Source organism: Lampris incognitus, chromosome 18 (genome assembly GCF_029633865.1).
Source record: "Lampris incognitus isolate fLamInc1 chromosome 18, fLamInc1.hap2, whole genome shotgun sequence".
In the NCBI taxonomy this organism is placed as follows: Eukaryota; Metazoa; Chordata; class Actinopteri; order Lampriformes; family Lampridae; genus Lampris; species Lampris incognitus.
Window position 1 is genome coordinate 32,645,537 of NC_079228.1, and position 22,194 is coordinate 32,667,730.

Below are 22,194 nucleotides of genomic sequence, written 5' to 3' on the forward strand. Positions count from 1 at the left end.
AATATTGAGTAGAATTATCTTGAATTATCTTATTCCACTGGCAGATAATTTTGCTTATTTCCATTTTTTTCCCCCTGATTTTGGTCAATTTAATCTTGTTTTAAGAAAACAAGATTAACATTTATTTAAAACAAGATTAAACTGATCAAATCTTGAAAAAAAAACTTAAAATAAGCAAAATTATCTGCCAGTGGAATAAGATAATTCAAGATAATTCTACTCAATGTTGGTCTTATTGTACCAAATACAAGATATTTTCACTTGTTAAGATTTCTTTTTTTTTTTGCAGTGTGTAGACTCACAGTCTTCTGCTCATGCAAGTTCTTCCTCTGTTGCATTCAGAATACTGCAGAGTACACATTTATTGACGTCAGCCTGCGTAATGCATAATTAACTCAAAAGAATTATCAGGGAATCGACCTTGTTTAACATGTATTAAATTGTGGGGGTTAACTGCCTCATCTGCTGCACAATGGACTTATTAACAGCAGCATACAGACAATTAGTTTGCAAATAATGCTCATTAAGTTGTAACAAATAGTTTCAACAGATAATCCTACTGTTGACAAGATAATTGAAACTTGCGTGTGCACACCTTCCCCGTAATGAATGCAACCAACACGCAGCTGTCTGTTTGCATTTAATCAGCGACGTAATTAAACGTGGACAGTTGCAGGGCGTGAAGGGGTTCAGTGCCTTGCTTTTAAGGGCACCGTGACAGCGGCTGGCACAGACGGTAATAACACCATGACACACGACGTAAATATGTTGTGAATACAATACTTGTTGTAAAGTCACACTTAAGTTCACAGCAACTCACTCTGCCGTCGGTACCAGGCATCAAACCAACACATTTCACGCCTTTCTCATGTCAAGGCCAGACTACCGTCCCAAGCCACGCCACTGACTTTAACAACATGGCAGCAATTCAGGGCGTCCGGGTAGCGGGGCGGTCTATTCCGTTGCCTACCAACACGGGGGTCGCCGGTTCGAATCCCCGTGTTCCCTCCGGCTTGGTCGAACGTCCCCACAGACACAATTGGCCGTGTCTGCAGGTGGGAAGCCGGATGTGGGTATGTGTCCTGGTCGCTGCACTAGCGCCTCCTCTGGTTGGTCGGGGCGCACCTGTTCAGGAGGGAGGGGGAACTGGGGGGAATAGCGTGGTCCTCCCATGCGCTACGTCTCCCTGGTGAAACTCCTCACTGTCAGGTGAAAAGAAGCAGCTGGTGACTCCACATGTACGGGAGGAGGCACGTGGTAGTCTGCAGCCCTCCCCGGATCGGCAGAGGGGGTGGAGCGGCGACCGGGACGGCTCAGAAGAGTGGGGTAATTGGCCAAATACAACTGGGGGAAAAAAAAGGGGGGGTGGCAGCAATTCAGGGGTAGTTCTCAGGGCATATATCCCTCATAAGTGGTGTCTTGAATGTGGTGGACTTAACATTTGTGTATCTTAAAGAAGGCGGGAATCAGATAAAAGGATGTGTGGCAGTGGGATTTGAGCCTTCACCACTTCCCAGCTGACAGCATATTTATTAATGGCAAACGCTTTGCCAAAGCCACAGCTGGCGTCCATAATGGGCAATCACACCACACAAGAACAACCATGAGAATCGTGGCCATTATTAGCAAGCAAATCATAATCTGTTATCCACTCTGATAAAACTGTACATCATTTATTGCCTCATTGGAAACCAACAGAATGCAAGTCGCATCTCCACTCAGTCCACCCTGAACTAGCCATGTAGCAGTTTTATTACATGTACAAGTTTAAAGATATTTTATCTGTGTCTGCTGATGTCTCCCTCACCACTAGGAAAACTTCCTGTTTTCATTTTCACCGACTGTAAACCGCTAGTGTTTTGACTTTTTCGAAAAGTACTTTTTATTCTTAGATTTGATTTGTCCATGTGTTTTAATGTTCAAAGGTTTGTTCAACATGTTAATGTTTTTAGTTTGACTGGTTCAGTGTTTCTGCCACCCAGCAATGAATGGACTATGCAGCTGTACCGAGTATAATAATTATGTGCAAAAAATAAGAAAGAAGAAGCCATCAACTTTTTGGGAGCTCTGGAAAATGCATTATTTATTACTAAGGCTTGGACTGTCACCTGTGAAGAGTAAAAAGAAAAAGTTTTGGAGTTTTTGATATAGTCCGACCCATTTTTATTGAATGGTCTTTTTCCCGAGGAGTGACGAGTCAACACTTCAATACTTGACATCTGTAGAAACAATGTAGAAAATGTAAATTAAAGAAAGTTAGTTTTTTTTGGGGGGGGGGGTATTTACTTAGGCTACACTTGCTTTTCATCAGAGAGGTCAGAGGTCAGCTGTGAGAGCCACCGCTGTCCCTCAAGGACGCTCCGACGGCGACGGACACCCGGCATCGATCCGGCGACCTCACGGCTACAAGGCGATCTGTCCAGCAACCAGGCCGCCCTGCAGCCAGTCCCCACGGCCGTGCAGGCGCTTTGGGCGCGTTGCTAGCGGGACAGGGTGACAGACTAATTTGCCACGCAAGCCCGAACTCCCGCCTGTGCGAGCCCCTGCGTTGTGTGATTGATGTAATTACGCAAACATAATTCACTGAAGTGAACACACTGGCTTTGAAACCGCTCATTTTAACCAGCTCCAGATCTTCTCTCACTGTAGAATGGTATCAATAAATCATGGGCAATACTGGCTGTTATACTGTTGTCGTCTTCAGCTCACACCAATTCAGCACCTTATTTACAATGAGAAAATACTACGTCAAAATAGAGACACTGTTTTGCATATTCAAGTGAGGAAAATCACCGAAACAAGCAAAATAATCTTCCAGCGCAGCAAATTTCAACTACACAAATGTTTCAAGATTTATTGAAACAACAATTATTTGCCATTACATCACGTTAAATAACCTTACATAGTCAGGTCTTGACAACTAAATGACTCTTGAAACAAGACAATAAGATATCGCTGTGTGATTTTAAGACAGTCGGGCGTGTTCAGATATTCTGTTTTTGCAGTGTACTAGCAATAAAACCCAATTTGAAGGGTTGTGATTTTTGTGCAGATGATATACAACCTTGATTTGCTTTTCAAAAATGTCATGCAGGGGGTACTTTCAAATGGAGCGGTAATCTCTGCACAGATTTCCGGATAAGAAGCCCAAAAGACGTTGACACTTTGAAAAGCTGTGGCTTTTTGTATGGCTTTTCACATACAGTGTTATTGGATGCTACAAAAATCAAACAAACAAACAGACAGACTGACAAATAACCCAAATATTACTTTCCGGACAAAGCAAAGCAGTGAACTGTCACACAGAACTGACCTGTTAGAATCAAGCAGCAAAGGAATTGATGCATTTCACTACTTTGACCAGTAGGTGGTGCACAACAGCAAGCAATAGCAGCTTTGGAAACGCTGCATAGCTCCTTTTATTTATTTCCCTCTGGCCTGTGAGTGTTGAGGCTCAAACGCACAGCACACGTCAGAGCTCTCTCCACAGAGCCAGACTTTCATATTTTTGAGATGTACAACTTGGAAAAGGTGGATCGGTGTATTTTCTCACAGTCAGACAGACAAATAGCTCTGTAAGACGTTTAAAACGTGACCTCCCAGGCCCCGGGACAACCTGACTAGTCTACACGGTTTGTTTAAGCCTGTTTAGGTTTAAGATAGGTGGGCTTCACCGAGCGAGCAAGCAAAATTGGTGTCAGAATAAGGAAGAAGAAAAAAAAAAAACAATCACGGTAAAGCTCTCGAAAATCAATTTAGAATACATTTTGAGTGATTGACTGGTGCAACTGACACTATCTGTGTAGTAAACCCAAGCCATCTGGCGCTCCCCGGAGGTTAAAAACAAACGTGAAAGGATTATTTGTAACCGCTATCATGTCTGGCACATTTTTTACAAGGCAGGTACATTTGTGTGGTCTCCGTGTGTGTGTGTGTGTGTGTGTGTGTGTGTGTGTGTGTGTGTGTGTGTGTGTGTGCTGGCGTGTATGCACTCCTGTGCCTGTTTGGCCATAAAAGCGGCACAGTAGTGGCTGCCTTGTCACAGTGTGTTTGTCACAGAGTCTGTGTTATATCTTGGTGCAGCGACAGCATCAGTTAACTGCCTGAAAGACATCAGAGATCATGCTTACAGCACCACCAGCAAGAGGGCTGAGAAATACGCCTGGCCGCGGGGTCTGGAAGTAGATAATGTCACCCGACTCAGAAAAGAGGAGATGCGCTGGCATATGTCCTTTGACAGGGAAAACGCCCGGCTGTTGTTGAGCCAATTTTTTTTGCAGGCGGAGAGGCGAGATGGACTGGTGGCTGATTGGAGAGACAGCCATCAGAGAGGAAGGAAGAAAGAGAGAGAGACAGTGTGTGTGTGTGTGTGTGTGTGTGTGTGTGTGTGTGTGTGTGTGTGTGTGTGTATTCTGGTATTTTGTAAGGGCCAATTTCAGTTTTTAACCATCAGAGTGAGGACATTTTGGCTGGTCCTCACTTCTTTCAAGGGTCTATTTTAGGGTTAGGATATGGGTTTAGGGTTAAGGTTAGGGTAAGGGTTAAGGTTAGGCATGTACTTCTGATGGTTGAGATTGGGGTTTAGGGCAAGGGAATCAATGCAGTCAGCGAAGGTCCTCACAAAGACAGAAGTACAAGAATGTGTGTGTGTGTGTGTGTGTCCTGTACCCAGCTGCAGGCGGGTTATCTCCAAGATACCTCTGCTTGTTGAGGAGCTGGTTTTCTTATTCAATATCTGCCCGTGAAAACATGATACACATGCATGCGTACATACGGACACTCCCAGGTCTCACATAATCTAGTCTCCCCACCCCCCATCCCCCCGACTCTGAACAGCAGCTACAGACCCAGCTCTGACCTGCTTTCCCCTCGGCTATCCTCAGTTGAGTAAGAATTAAAACAGAAATGTGTGCGAGGAACAAGCCACATCTACAGCCTTTATTTTACACAACGGTTAAAAAAAAACGAAAGAGAAGAAGGAAAAAGGACATTCAGAAGTGTTTCATGTTCTTACAGGGGGGACGTGGTGTGGTACCGCTACCTGCTAAAGCCCTGCTGTGATGGTAATGACTAGACACCGGGCTGAAATACCGACCGCTGCCACGGGCAGGTGGACGCCGGTGATAAGGAGATTTCCAAGCACCCACAGAAGGCATTTGAAAATGCTGTCCTGTTTAGCGCCATGGGTGGAGCGGAGCACGAAATCTGCCAGGGTGAGGGATTTGACTTGGGCCTCCCCAAGTACTGTTAAGTGCCTCGGATAGAAACAGCTGCCAAAACGGCCCAGTTATGTCTAAGGCGGGACCCGAATATCCGAGTATTTGGATATTCGTTCGTTGGGTAGGTATTCGGTTTCAATTTTGGGATTCGGATATTCTTTTTGTTTTTGATAAATGTAGACTATTAATAAAGGCAAACTGCAAAATACATTTGTCAGCCCATTCTTGTACTGTATTTATACTTTTGAATTGCACTGTTAAAATGTGGAAATATGGGCGTCTGGGTAGCGTAGCGGTCTATTCTGTTGCCTACCAACACGGGGCTCTCCGCCAGAGGCAACACGAGATATGTCCCTTCAGACACAATTGGCCGTGTCTGTGGGTGGAAAGCCGGATGTGGGTATGTGCCCTGGTTGCCGCACTAACGCCTCCCCCTGGTCGGTCGGGCGCCTGTTTGGGGTCGGGGTGGGGGAACTGGGTGGAATAGCGTGATCCTCCCATGTGCTATGTCTCCCTGGTGAAACTCCTCACTGTCAGGTGAGAAGAAGTGGCTGGTGACTCCACATGTATCGGAGGAGGCGTGTGGTAGTCTGCAGCCCTCCCCAGATCGGCAGAGGGGGTGGAGCAGCGACCGGGACGGCTTGGAAGAGTGGGGTGATTGGTCAAGTACAACTGGGGAGAAAAAGGAGGGAAAAATCTAAAGGAAAAAAAAAGGGAATCTATGCTCTCACTCACAGTAGTGACATCACACTTTCGGTTCATCTTGGCCGTTAAAGGGAAGACCAAATGCCGAAGACCTCAGCTGTGTGGCGTCACCTTAAATTGAGCGATGACAAGGTGGTGTGCCAAATATGCAATTTGAAACTGGCCTACCACGGTGGCACAACAAGCAGGATAAAGCACCTGAATGCTGTAAGTAGTAGGCTATTCTTACACGGTGTACAAAACCGAGACTATACTAGCTAGCAAACTTAGCTTAGCTCATGTCTGTTTTCCAGTCGCCATTATCAAGCCGCTTTTATCCATCGGTTAAACAGTAACGTTACACATGATAAAAATGTGCTCTTACTTTGCTTGGACAATAGTTGCAACTGATCCAAATAGTTAAAATAAAACATAAGGAGCAATGTGGGATCATCTGGAGCTAAGGAAATTATTGGCATAAAAAAAACTAATAATAATTTGTCCATAGGTGCATCCCCACACATTGCAGCCATCAACATCAACCACACCCAAAACTACACAGCAGACCCTACAGTTCCAAAAACCAATGATGGAGAAAAAAAAGGAAACATAACAGATGACATAGTAGAGTTCATCACTATGGATATGCGACCCATTAACACAGTCGAAGGCGAAGGCTTCAGAAAATTAATGAAGATGGAGCCTGACTACACTGTACCCAAACGCTCCAGTACTTTACACGCCCCGTCTCTGAAGTACAGCAATATGTCAGACCACGTTTTAACTCTCGCTGCCTTACATTTCACAACAGATATCTGCACCTCGGTGAGTATGGAGGCTCACACATGGCTGTCACCTGTCATTTCATAACTCAGGAGTGGGAACTCTGCGCCTTCGTATTGGAAACCAAAGTAATAGAGGTGAGACAAATAAGGAAAGGATATATGGAAATAAGGAAATTAAATATGGAAATATTTCCTCCTGTCCTATCCTTATTTCATCTCCTCATTTCCTTTCCTGATTTCCTTATTTCTTATCCTTCTTTCCTATCCTTCTTTCCTTTCCTCATTCCCTTATTTCCTCCTTTCAGGAATCAGGAACACTGTCATTTCACCTCATGTACTTGCGCACATGACGTGAAACGAAATGCCGTTTCCCCCCAGCCCACAGCAGTGCAACACACAGACAAAAACACATTTAAGAACTACAAGAACACACATATTCAAACTAACACACACATTCAAATTAACCCCCCCCCCCAAAAAAAATTACTGTGCAAGGGAACAAACACCAGCCACAATGACTTGGAAACACCGGTCTGAATAGGCTAGTAGTTAGCCTAGCCTGCCCTGATTATGCGTCCTGTCAGACCGCCCCCGGTGTTACCTCCTCAGGTGCGGCTCCGGGCAAGACCGCGGTCCCCGGGCCCACAGCGCAGCAGACTAAGCTCTCGCAGCCGATCCAGCGCCAGGTGTCCCAGCCAAGACACGAAGACAAAAATTTATACGCAGATGTGGACAAAGACACTGCATCAACGGTACTGGGTGAGGCCACTGCGAACATGAATTCGCGCCGCAATCTTCCCACACCGGAAGCGGTGTGGGAAGATGCTTTCCTCCCCTCCTTTCCTTTCCTCATTTCCTTTCCTCCGTTCCTTTCCACTCAATATTTTGTTGCGGTTCATAGAGGGAGACAATGACAGCAGGCATCAGCAAATATAGAATAACAGTGCTAATCTTGCAGAGCTAGCTTGCTAACAGACACTGGACAGTAGACTATAACTTATTAAAACCAAAAAGACCTGAGTCAGAAAAAAGGCTTTGCAGGCGTCAAAACACAGTGTACCTAACAGCTATACTCAGCATTTTCTTGATGTTTTTAACTTGTGAATGAGTCTTTGCAATGAGATGTGTACACACTACATGCTGTGTAATACACAGAGAGAGAGAGAGAGAGAGAGAGATGGAGAGAGAGCGAGAGAGAGAAAGAAATGGAGAGAACCGAGTAGGATGGGAATTTAAGTGTCTGAAACACTTAGACCAAATGCAGTTTTCACTGAAGCCATCATTACAAAACTGAGTTCACCACACAAGATGGAGTGAGAGAGCTGGCAGAGAAGAGACCCGTGGAAAAAAAAAATAAGACATATCCATCACATTAACACACAGCACACACTCTATTGTAGTGTCATCCTGTTCTAGCTCCAGGCTTCAGTGATTTATCAATGCAAAGCTAATAGCATCAATATGAATCTAACTAAAAATCAATATTTCATTACCAAATTGTTAGTGGGAATGAAGAGGGATGGCGGTGGGTAAAAGCATCTGGATTTCCTTATAGACGCAGGCCTGGTGACTTCCGAGACGTTTGGAAAGGCATCAGGACGATAAACTTTGGAAAGTAAATGCCCACTTTTTTTTTTTTTACATCATCTGAAAATCAATATGTTTTGCTGTGAGACGTTAGAACGCCATTGATTCTTCTTCAAAATCTTGACATTATTTTGCATATCAGCAACCGCTAGGGTAAAGGCACGTAATCTCAATGAAGCTAAAAATAAAGTTAAAAAAAAAACCTAACCTGATCAATTAACACATTACACAGTTCACAGTCCTGCTGCATTTGGTATCGGATACCAAACAAATTGGAATTGATTCTCCAAAAGAACTTCCAAAGTTACAGGATGTAGACTTCATTCAAAAGAGTGGGATGCATACTGATTTTCCACACTTTCACCTTCTCAACAACATGTACAACCCAAAATTCAAATCCTACCTACTGATCCCCCCCTTTTTTTTTCTCCAACATTTACCCACTCGCATACTGTCCCAATAAGTATGGTCAATAATCAATAAGGTGCAAATCACTCTATCTGAAATCACTGCCCCCCCCACCGTCATTTCATTTCGCAAGCCAAAGTTATAAAGTGCAGTAGTTTTTAACACAGAAAAAAGTCAAGTAAGATGCAGCATATGAAGAGAAAACGGGAGGAATAAATCAGAGAAATAAATGGAAACGTGTGAAAAGGTAGTTTGTTCAAGCATTGATTGAGGGACAGTTCTTGGCCTGCAAATCGCGATGTCAGTAAAAAACAGTCCCACCATTTTGCAAAAAGACTTAAGTTTACATTTGATTTAGAGTCAGTTTCTCAACAATAAGACAACTTGACATTATATTAAAGCTGTTGAATGGCGGATGTGGTCCGCCATTTTTATGCTTTCCTCTTGAAATCTGCCGAAATTTTAAGAGGCACTTTACGTTTAGAAAAAAAAAAAGCATAATGGTATAAAAAACTGATGTATATTCTTAAAGTTAAAACTTTGCTTCATGTAGATTAGAAAATTTCAGCAAGTCCTCTCAGCTGAATATGATCCTGCATGGGGCCTTTACGGACTTTAATGGAGTAACAAGAAGAAAAACAAAAACAAAATATACACTCGTATTGAATGTAGACGGGCCTTAAGGGTGTTAATTTCAAAATGGCCGACAGTGATGTTTCGGTCTCTGCCGTGATGTTCGATACTGTACAAGACTCTTCCTACCCACCTGTAAGTGAAGTTTCACCTTCATACTTGCAAGCGGTGGTCCAGCCCTTCGTTTTGGTCCTTGAACTGAGCCCTCTTTTCCATCTCGGCTCCCTTTAGCCAGCTATCACTTTATCAGGCCACAACTCTTCTCCACTGTCCTTCCCAAATGGAGGAGTGACCCTTTTAACCCCAATCTGGAGTCCAGAGTCAACTCCGGTCTGTCTGTTGTGAAAGGAAAACCCGTCTCTTCAAAAAACACTTTCTCTCTCCGAGTGTTCCTCCTTTAAAACTCATGTTGTCTTCTCCCTCACAATTTTTTACCGTATTGTAGTATCTAGCACAGCCTGGGAGTCTGGCCATATGCTACTTTTGCACTCGTTGTGAGTGACAGATAAGGGTCACATGTATGCCTGAATATGAATATAGCAGAATATACTACATTGGCCAGCAACAAGGAAAGTACAGTGCATCCAGAAAGTATTCACACCCCTTCACTTTCCCCACATTTTGTTATGTTACAGCCTTATTCCAAAATGGATGAAATTCCTTTTTTTTCCTCATGAATCTACACAAAATACCCCACAATGACAAAGTGAAAAAGATTTTGTAGAAATTTTTGCAAATTTATTAAAAATAAAAAACTGAAATATTGCATGTACATAAGTATTCACACCCTTTGCTTTGACACTCAAAATTGAGCTCAGGTTCATCCTGTTTCCACTGATCATCCTTGAGATGTTTCTACATCTCGATTGGAGTCCACCTGTAGTAAATTCAATTGATCGGACATGATTTGGAAAGGCACACACCTGTCTATATAAGGTCCCACTGTTTACAGTGCATGTCAGAGCAGAAACCAAGCCATGAAGTCAAATGAATTGTCTGTGGACCTCCGAGACAGGATTGTATTGAGGCACAGATCTGGGGAAGGGTACAAAAAAAATTTCTACAGCTTTGAAGGTCCCGAAGAACACAGTGGTCTCCATCATTTGTAAATGGAAGAAGTTTGGATCCACCAGGACTCTTCCTAGAGCTGGCCGCCCAGCCAAACTGAGCAATTGGGGGAGAAGGGCCTTGGGTCAGGGAGGTGACCAAGAACCCAATGGTCACTTTGACAGAGTTCCAGCGTTCCTCTGTGGAGATGGGAGAACCTTCCAGAAGGACAACCATCTCTGCAGCACTCCACCAATCAGGCCTTTATGGTAGATTGGCCAGACGGAAGCCTCTGCTCAGTAAAAGGCACATGCCAGCCCGCTTCGAGTTTGCCAGAAAAGACCTAAAGGACTCTCAGACCATGAGAAACAAGATTCTCTGGTCTGATGAAACCAAGATTGAACTCTTTGGCCTGAATGCCAAATGTCACATCTGGAGGAAACCAGGCACCTCTCATCACCTTGGTAATACCATCCCTATAGTGAAGCATGGTAGTGGCAGCATCATGCTGTGGGGATGTTTTTCAGCGGCAGGAACTGGGAGACTAGTCAGGATCGAGGGAAAGATGAATGGAGCAAAGTACAGAGAGATCCTTGATGAAAACCTGCTCCAGAGCACTCAGGACCTCAGACTGGGGTGAAGGTTTACCTTTCAACACGACAATGACCCTAAGCACACAGCCAAGACAACCAAGGAGTGGCTTCGGGACAAGTCTGTGAATGTCCTTGAGTGGCCCAGCCAGAGCCCAGACTTGAACCCCATTGAACATCTCTGGAAAGACCTGAAAATAGCTGTGCAGCGACGCTCCCCATCTAACCTTACAGAGCTCGAGAGGATCTGCAGAGAAGAATGGGAGAAATACCCCAAATATAGGTGTGCCAAGCTTGTAGCTTCATACCCAAGAAGACTTGAGGCTGTAATCGCTGCCAAGGGTGCCTCAACCAAGTACTGAGTAAAGGGTGTGAATACTTATGTACATGCAATATTTCAGTTTTTGTTTTTAATAAATTTGCAAAAATTTCTACAAAACCTTTTTCGCTTTGTCATTATGGGGTATTGTGTGTAGATTGATGAGAACAAAGAGGAATTTAATCCATTTTGGAATAAGGCTGTAACATAACAAAATATGGGGAAAGTGAAGGGGTGTGAATACTTTCCGGATGCACTGTAGATAGACTCCTTTTCTGTTAGTAAACACAGTGACGTTTTTGGTCGGCGGAGCTTAGCTGGAAGCAACTATCCATACCTACAACAGACAAAAGTATAGTTTAACGTTACCTTCCTTATCTGATATGAAGTGTGCGCTACAAACATGAGCATTTTTGATGATCTCCTCAGTCCAATCCTTTCGTCTTATCGCGTTTAACCACAGTTCTCTTTTATCTTTTTGACTCGGAGAGGCAGCGGGTATGTGATAAAACTTCAAGTTTAGTTTATTACTTCTTCAATTCTGACACCCAAAAACACAGCACGAACACGTGTTCGCTAACGATAGCTAGATGATGTACGCTTGCCTGAGGACGTGATTCGTATTTAACGTTACCTCTTCTGGCTTTGTTTTGCCTCCAGCTGACGCCCTGATGTAATCATTACGTAGGCTCCGCCAGGGATGTATTGTGTACTTCTGGGTTACTTGGTTGTGTACGTCTATCTGTTACCTTGATGTCATTCAGTAAAATCGTCTATGCACTTACTGGATCGTGTCTATGGCTTTGTGAGTGTCATCACTATATACTGGTGCGGTGGCAGCGTTTAACGAACTTATGCTCTTAGACGATTACCAGTGCGGACGTCCGGCGCATTCATACTCTTGTGAGCCACACTGTAGATTATCTCTATGTCTAAGCACGAACCGGGAAGCTATCGCTAACATGGCTAACATGCACAGCGCACCGAAGCAGTGGTGCCTAACGAAAGTAGACACCGTGAATTCATTCGAAGAGGATCACGCTATTCCCCCCAGTTCCCCCTACCCCCCGAACAGGCGCCTCGATCGACCAGAGGAGGCGCTAGTGCAACGACCACGACACATACCCACAACCGGCTTCCCACCCACAGACACGGCCAATTGTGTCTGTAGGGACGCCCGACCAAGCCAGAGGTAACAAAGGGATGTGATCCAGCGAGCCGCATGTTGGCAGGCAACAGAATAGACCGCTACATTACCCGACACCCATGGCGTCTGTGATTTAGGATAACTCTATGCTTTAGTGCACCTTCTCCTAAAGCCCGGAAACTACCACACAACGACTGCGTCTGGGCTAAGATGTGGTCTGACTAGGCAGAGGCGCAGGCGTAATCCATCCATCCATCCATCCATTATCCAAACCGCTTATCCTGCTCTCAGGGCCGCAGGGATGCTAGAGCCTATCCCAGCAGTCATTGGGCAGCAGGCAGGGAGACACCCTGGACAGGCCACCAGGCCATCACAGGGCCAACACACACACATTCACACCTAGGGACAATTTAGAACGGCCGATTCGCCTGACCTACATGTCTTTGGACTGTGGGAGGAAACCGAAGCACCCGGAGGAAACCCACACAGACACGGGAGAACATGCAAACTCCACACAGAGGATGACCCCCAATGTTGGACTACTCCGGGGCTCGAACCCAGGACTTTCTTGCTGTGAGGCGACCATGCTAACCACTGCGCCACCCTTGGATGACCCCCCCCCCCCCCAAGGTTGGACTACCCTGGGGCTCGAACCCAGGACCTTCTTGCTGTGAGGCGACTGCGCTAACCACTGTGCCACCGTGCCGCCGCACAGGCATAATATGTGGTTTTATTTGACACCAAACTAGCACTGTCAGCTGATTTTGACTGACACACCCTCAACTGCACCCCTATGCTCATTTCTGCGCAAGCGATGTCATGGCGAGCCTGGAAATTAACAAACATGCCCAGGCGAGAGAAAACCCACCTTGCGCCCAACAAAATTGTCACTACACCCGCGTTAGCACTACCGCCGACCTTGTGCCGTCCAGAAACTAGAGCCCCTAGTCTGTACTACTGCATGTAAAATTTTACCTTTCCTTTGTTGCTTGTGTAGAGTTATGTGAAGAGTTACATTTACCAGGTCTGTCCTTGTACGTCTCTGCATTTTGCATGATTGCATTCTCCAGTGCATTTCTCAGAGAAAGCATAATAAAAACTGCATCATACCCTCTACCTTTCCTCTATTGATTGCAATCTAAAGAGAGATATTCCTGCACCCATTGTTTCTGTTCTGACTTGCTCATTTCACACTGCTTGCAATTTCTCAGGCTTGAGAAGGAAAACAGTGAATGTCTAACCCCAAGGTGATAATATGAGGTTTAGCCTACGCATCAAAGCCGGTTACTCATTTCTCCCTCACTTTATTTAGTTGCAAAGAAAATAGTTTGCTGCGGTGGGAGAGAGGAGCATAATTGGTGACATGAAAGGGATTACTGTATATTCGCTCTGTCAGGGGAGCCTTTCCTATCCTGCTCATCTTTTCTTTTTGTTTTTACAGATGTGTTGGCTTTGTAAAAAGCTGATGTGGTAGATTGCTCACGTATGTCACTGTACTCACAGACAGATGGTTAATTGTAATCTACATTGTTTATCTTTGGGCTTGTCTTCCCGGAAATGTATTTATTGCATTGTGGTATATTTAAGGAGCTGACGTTAAATGAGTTGATACTCGATACCAATGTGCACTGATTGCCACAGTAAAACACAATAAGTATTTTCAAATTCCAAGCGTTACCTTACTTATATATACTCATTCATTATCCAAACCGCTTATCCTGCTCTCAGGGTCACGGAGATGCTGGAGCCTATCCCTGCAGTCATTGGGCAGCAGGCGGGGAGACACCATGGACAGGCCGCCAGTCCACCACTGGGCCAACACACACACACACACACACACACACACACACACACACACACACACACAGGGACAATTTAGTATGGCCGATTCACCTGACCTACATGTCTTTTGGACTGTGGGAGGAAACTGGAGCACCCGGAGGAAACCCACGCAGACACAGGGAGAACATGCAAACTCCACACAGGACGACGCCCACGGTTGGTCGAACCCAGGAACTTCTTGCTGTGAGGTGACCACGCTAACCACTGCGCCACCGTATATGTATATATACATATATCTGTGGTGGCTGGTGCTAAAAAATTTGGGGGGGGGGGCACAATTTACCCTTGGTGCAGTACACCTGACAGCTGCTTTAATGTCCACACAGTCACAGAGTTATTATATAGGCTATAGATTTTATCAGGGTTCGTAGACGATGGATGATTGACAGTTGAGACGAGTTGTCATGGTGGATGGGAACATGATTGACAGCCACGAGGACTGTCCAATTACATTAGATCAAAAAACATTAAAACAATACCAATTCGCTGCCAATAAAAAAGGGAGTGTCTGGGAATGGAAGATCCCAGACATGGAAAATCTGAAGAAACCAGTTAGACAGTAGCCTCAGGTCACCTGCTCGCCAAAAGTTTGAGGGCTTACGTAAGGTATCATTTGGCCGACACCCCTCACCCAGAAGTATATGTATTCAGACAGAAATCAACCAAATACCATTTGGAACCAATATTCAATGGCTGCTGACGGGCGCTCACAGACTGAAAAACACTTTTATCTCATAATAATTTGCATTATACAACTAAATTATATTTAACATGTTTAAGTAGATTTCCATCTCATGATATTTGAAGGGGCGGCGCCCCAGTGCCCTGTACTGGCCAGCCGCCACTGACATATACGTATATACATACATATATACGTATATGCAGCGAATTCAGGGGGCAGCCGGGAACCGCTGCAGCCAGGACGCAAACCCGGGTCACCCGCACCTCCAGTCAACCAGTCAACTAAAGGGTCCGACCAGTTAGCCAACGGGCTAGTGAGTCTACACATCCGTGGTCGTTAACACTACCCACCTCCTTCCGGAACCGCGCTTTCAGCATGTCGGTGTAGCAGCTGACCAATGGCTCCGGGTCACGGGCGGCACCAGTTTTATGTAGCAGCTGCTAGAAGGTTGCTCACAGACTGAAGAACACCAGTCACATCAGGAATCAGGATCTGCACATTTATTCTAAAGAAAGTAGCATGGGGCACAGTCAATTCACACACAGTGGCAGGCTGTCTCATTCCCCATTTATAAGAGCTGCTCAACTCTTTTTTTTAATTAATATACATATAACAAAACACAACTATCAATAAACTATGGGCACACTAAAAGAATGTTTGCCCTTACAGTGGTTGTACACATGTATTTGAAATCAGCAGTTAAAGTAAAAGCAAAAACGAAAATAATAAGTAAAACTATTGTAAACTACTAATAAGAAAAAAGTAACCGGTTACATGTAACCGGTTATTTTGTTGCCCGGTGCGGGATTCGATATGGTTATACTGCACCACAAGGCGACATCACTAACCGCTCGGCTAAAAGGACAGACTCGTTAGCTAGGGGCTAACGTGTCTTATTAGTAGTTTACACTAGGTTAGGCTACTCATTCAGTGCAGTCCTTCGATAAAAGTACACAAGAATATAACAAATAACAATTTAACACCATAACGCACCTAAAGAATGGAGCCTGGGGGGGGGGGGGGCGCAGTCAAGTCACACACAGCGGCAGGCGGGCAGGCTGTCTCTCATTCCCCTACAGCGAGTCGGGGAATGAATATATGTAAATGGGTAAAATCTCCCGACAGACTTAACAGGATTTAATGGCCGTTTTTACCGACCAAAACCAACGGCAAAACTCAGAACATGTTAGCAACTATCTATTGTTACATTTCCATACCGTTTAAGCCAGGAAAATGTGTACTTTTAAACGCGCTAGCTTACCAAGGAACAGGGCGTCACAACATGTCCCGCCGTTTACAAGCGCTGCTCAACTTCCGCCACGAATTCGCCGCCACGTCACTCCCGCGTCTCTTGTGTGTCACTAATTGAAGTCCCCCTTGCTAAACCGGAAGTACGTGTTCGTTCGTTAAACAGAAAGTTGGCGACATACAGACTATAACGGAAAAATCTTACACACAGGTTTTGAGAACGTTCACCCAGAGAGGAAAATAAAGATAACATGAAGTACATATGGACTGGGCTACATCAGCTCCCTCACGCCTTTGGGCGCAGGCGCTTCCGATGGCCTCGCCGTCCCACTTCTGACACCGGTATAGCGATTTCAAGGAGAGCCGGGAAGCGAGCCCGGGTCACTACACTAACCAGTCAGCTAAAGGGTCCGACCCGTTAGCAAACTGGCTGGCGAATCTACTTATCCATGGTCGTCACACACACACACACACACACACACACACACACACACACTGCAAAAAAAAACAACTTTTTAACACTGGTCTCCTAAAAGCTTTTTTTATATAAAAGTTTACCCAGTCAGCGATGAGTTGAAATTGCTGAAACTCAACCGGTTATATTTTTGCCCGATGCGGGATTCGATACGAGGTATGATGCACTACAAGGAGTGGTCACTAACCGCTCGGCTAAAGCGTCAGAACCGTTAGCGAGGGGCTAACGTGTCTTATTAGTAGTTTACACTAATATTCAATTTGAAAGCTTGATTAGTTATACGGACACACGCACGCACACATTATAATGTTGGTAATGGCTTCGTCGTTTTCCAAGTAAAAATACATTTGCTGGTAAGATTTGCTGTCCTTTCTCCAGCTCGTAGCATTATAAACGGAATACTGGAGGGTTTTTTGGCTGCTGGTCAGACTAATCAGCAGTTGTAAGACATCAAGTTGGCCTCTGGGAAATTGTGGTGCCATTTGTCACTATTTTTGACATTTTATGGACTAAATGATTAATTGATTAATAAAGAAAAAAACAACTGGCAGAAATAACTATTAGTTGTGTAACATATCGTAGCGAATTCGGGGGACAACGCAACCACAGGAACTGCCGCGGCCGGAAGGCGAACCCGTACCGCCCGCACCGCAGGAGACGTCGCTAACCGCTAGACTAAAGGGTCAGACCCGTTAGCCAGCGGCCAGCGTGTCTTCTTATACATGCACGTTACAATATTTACTACAACTAAACATGCCTGAGGGACAGGATGACCCTGAATGACTGTAAAGACACCAGGTTATCTATTAATTCACATAGTTATGATGTCCATTTTGCACATAGGCCATATTAACTCACCTTCCACATCTCATTGAGCTGTGTTGAAGATGGAATGGTGATTAAAAAAACTGTATAAATTACTGTAACGTGCATGGATAAGTAGACACGTTGGTCCTTGAAGAACGGGTCGGACCCTCCAGTCGACTGGTTAACGTCGTCGCTTGCGGTGCAGGAGACACAGGTTCGCGTCCCGGCCGTGGCGACGGTCTCCCGGACTGCCCCCAAGATTCGCTACATTACCTCGTACTTACTTCACCCCTGATCTCTGGAACAATCTACCAGTACACATAAGATCTGCTCGGACCCTGGAGACTCTCAAATCTTGGTTAAAGACCTTCCCTCTTCTCGCTGGCATTCAATTCAAGTTGAGCTTGCCACCATGATTTTATTGTGCAAATATACTTTTACTCTCATGCTCTATTGTCTATATTTTCTATTTTATTATGATTTCTTTACATATCGTTTTATATTCATATGTGTCACTTATTTTGTATTGTATTTTAAGCTTGAGCAGCACTTTGGTTCATCTGTGGTTGTTTTAGAAGTGCTATATAAATAAACTTGACTTGACTACAAATGAATTCATTCAGCAAATACACAAGTCACCGGGGAAGACAGAAGATTGTGGCCAATGATCTCTCAACGCGAGAGAGGATGAAAATGTAAGGAGTGTTGATCTGAAAAAAAGGAAAGAGTTTCTAAGTAATAAGTCTTGCGTTGGCGGCCCTAAAATGTGGTCAAAAAAGCTGACATACTTCACAACGGCAATGGCGTGCACGACGTGATCCAGGGCTGAAAAATGGTGTTTAAAAATCCTTTCCGTTAGATTCTCTGTGAGGAAGATAGATATCATTCCGTTATTTCATGATGACACATAGGTGCTGTCTTTTGTGGGGTGGCACGGTGGCGATGCAGTGGTTAGCGCGGTCGCCTCACAGCAAGAAGGTCCTGGATTCGAGCCCCGGGGTAGTCCAACCTTGGTGGGTCGTCCCGGGTCGTCCTCTGTGTGGAGTTTGCATGTTCTCCCCGTGTCTGTGTGGGTTTCCTCCTGGGGCTCCGGTTTCCTCCCTGTGTGTGGGCCCTGTGATGGCCTGGCGGCCTGGCCAGGGTGTCTCCCTGCCTGCTGCCCAATGACAGCTGGGATAGGCTCCAGCATCTCCATGACCCTGAGATCAGGATAAGCGGCTCAGATAATGGATGGATGGACATACAGGTGTTATACTATCAGTACGGCGGGACAGACGTTTAAGACTACCAAGCTTGCTTTTCCTCACTTGTGGCTATGACAGGCTAGCTTAACACGCTGTGACCATTTTGTCATACGGTCTTTAAAAAATAAAAAGAAGATGTATTTATTGACAACGCACCAAACAAGTGCATTGTCATTTTTGCTTTAAGTACATCATACAACAGAAAATATAGGGGGGGGGGGGATACAGAGAAAGGGGAAAGAACAAAACAAAACAAAACAAACACACCCTCCCACCCACCCACCCCATCCCAAGAATGGTACGATGCTCAACATCATTCACAACTTCAAGTCCTTTACGGATATGTTAAGGAAAAACAACATAAAACAGCAGTTCCTATAAGTGAATCAACTAAGTGGGTTTGCTGAAGGGAGGAGGTCCAAGAAGGAGCCCCAAATTGTATTAAATACTGCAGGTTTCCTCCTGACATTGTACAGACTCTCCTCTGGAGTGCAATATGATGAAAGTTCATTCAGCCAGTGCTTTTGTGATGGTGAGCTTTCTGATCTCCAACTTATAAGGTATAATGTCTTTATCAGATTTATCAAGAATATAATGCAAGGGCCCTAAAGTATCTCTATTATACATATGTCCACGTTTTGATTTTCTACTAAACCAGAGGTCTCGAGCGACTGTCAAACATTTCCATCTTCCAAACAAATACGTAACACACACACACACACACACACACACACACACGGTCCATTCACGACTTAAAGGGTCAGTGGAAAGCCTATAAGTCACTATTTCACAACTGCCAGGGTTTGTCCTTCACGCTTCGGAGTGCGTTAAACAATATTTTGTCGTGAAAAACAGAACTGAATGACTGAAAAGAGAAGGAATGTTAAGTTGCTTTGCTGTGTGCATCACAGAGATGTGTGCAGAAGCATGTTTTGACATGCATTCTTCTAACCCTCGATCATTGCAAAAATCCCAGGAAAAAAAAGAAGAGGAGAGAAACAGCTGGTGAACGTGGAGCGCCAACACAGGGCACCGAGAAAATTCATTTTCTCACATGGAGTCTTTCCCATATGCTTCAAGTTTCGTTTGAACCTCGCCTGTGTGTGGCCTTCCCGCACTTTGATCAGAAAAATGGCAGATTTGACAAATGTGGAACGCCACAAAGTCCAAATCCATGTTGTACGTCAGTCTGTTAGCCAATGACAGGTTGGATAAAAACCTCCATCACTCTGCCCCATCCCAAGATCTCTCCACTTCCCACCGCTCACCCCAAAAGCAGCCTAAGATGAGCAGCGGGTTCTGCTGCCCCTTGTAGTTAGTTTCGCCCGTGGTGAGGTTAAAGGCACAATCAGTAAAAAAAAAACCCAAAACTCTCTAGTGACCACTATAGGCGAACAGCAGGAACTGCTGACGATCGTTTAAATATTACAACAAGCATTGTGTTGGCACCAGCTTTGGGTGACTTTCCTGAATGCGCTAACGCTAGTAACGTCTCACCATTGTATACGCTAGCTAGCTAATGCAAAGGTGCTGCAGAAATGCCAAGTGAAGAAATAATCATGTTATAAAATACCGTACAGTATCTACACCGTACCACACATGGCTATATATTTAATGACAATGCTGACAGTAGCATGGCCAGCTGTGAATGTTTTGTTTTTTTGGTCTTTAAAGTTACTACATTTTCCCGCCCTCTCCTTTAGAGCAGCATCACTGGCGCCCCCAAGTGGTGGTGGTGGGGGGCACCATGTTTAAATTACTGGCAGCCCCCCCAAACTGATGAGCCCAACTCATTCTGATCTCTTTGCAATGTCAAGCCCTTAAAAACCGGATCTACACGGCGGAACAATTGAGGTTCTGGCCAGGGCATTGCAGGACACTTTTACTAGCGCACACAGTTCCCCTTGCTTTTTGGGCGGGAGACGCCATTATCTCCTTTTGGTTTTTGGCACGGGCTCAACACATGTTGAGGTGAGCTCAGCATACATGTCGAGACAGCTGTGCGGGAGGTTATTCCTTAAGACGTGCCGGACACAAACGAAGCCTTTGTTATCAGCTAATAATTAATATCTACGTATGAGCAACCCACACCCTTGATTTAATGGCGATGATGCATTCAAATTGGAATTGGATAGGCTAATTAGCGATTCCTTGGCTGATCTCGTGTGAATATTATAACCTGGGGTGGTCCAGTGGTTAGCACCGTCTCACAGCGAGAAGGCCCTGGGTTCGAACCCCAGGCCAGCCCGGGTCCTCTGTGTGGAGTCTGCATGTTCTCCCCGTGCATGTGTGGGTTTCCTCCCACCATCAAAAAGACATGCATGTTAGGGTTAATACTCCTGCCTGTGCCCCTGAGCAAGGCAGTGGAAAGAAGAACTGGAGTTGGTCCCCGGACGCTGCAGCTGCCCACTGCTCCTATACAATAGGATGGGTTAAATGCAGAGGACAAGTTCATTGTAAGAATACAATGACAGAATAAAGTGGCTTTTTGTTTCTTTCTGATATTCAGTCAAGGAATTAAACATCACGCAACCTATTATAAACTATAAAATGGTGTCTTTACATTTGTATTGACTTTCATACCCTGGAATTCCACTGTGCCGTATAGGATCTGTACACACGCTCAACAAGCCATGTAAGGAAATCACGTAAAGCTGAATCAGTTCATCACTCATCTAACTGACTTCTTCAGTCTAATGTATTGCAGCGGATGCTGTAGTACATTTCTAATTTTGGAGACACAAACAGCGATGCAAGACATGCATTGAACCTTAAAACCATTGGTGGCTGTCCGGGTGGCGTAGCGGTCTACTCCGTTGCCTACCAACACGAGGATCGCCGGTTCGAATCCCCGTGTTGCCTCCGGCTCGGTCGGGCATCCCTACAGACGCAGCTGACTGTGTCTGCAGGTGGGAAGCCGGATGTGGGTGTGTGTCCTGGTCGCTGCACTAGCGCCTCCTCTGGTTGGTCGGTGCGCCTGTTCAGGGGCGAGGGGGAACTGGGGGGAATAGTGTGAGCTTCCTACGCGCTACGTCCTCCTGGTGAAACTCCTCACTGTCAGGTGAAAAGAAGCAGCTGGGGACTCCACATGTATGGGAGGAGGCATGTGGTAGTCTGCAGCCCTCCCCGGACCGGCAGAGGGGGTGGAGCAGCATCCGGGACGGCTCTGAGAGTGGGGTAGTTGGCCAAGTACAATTAGGGAGAAAAGGGGGGAGGGGGGGAACAACAACAAAACACCAAAAACTATTGGTATTATTATATACAGATCTTGTAACAGTCTTTTCTTCTCTTTTTAATAATCGCAGGCTTTAAATCTCTAGAAGGAGACTTGGCTTATTTCTGACTGTGGAGCAGAGTACGTTATGAGGTCGGGGAACTGGAATGAGGCCAGGTCCCTCAACTATCGGGTGCTAACTACACATCACATTGACAGAGACGCACCTCCTCTCTACCTTGCTGTATCGATCTCCCATCTCA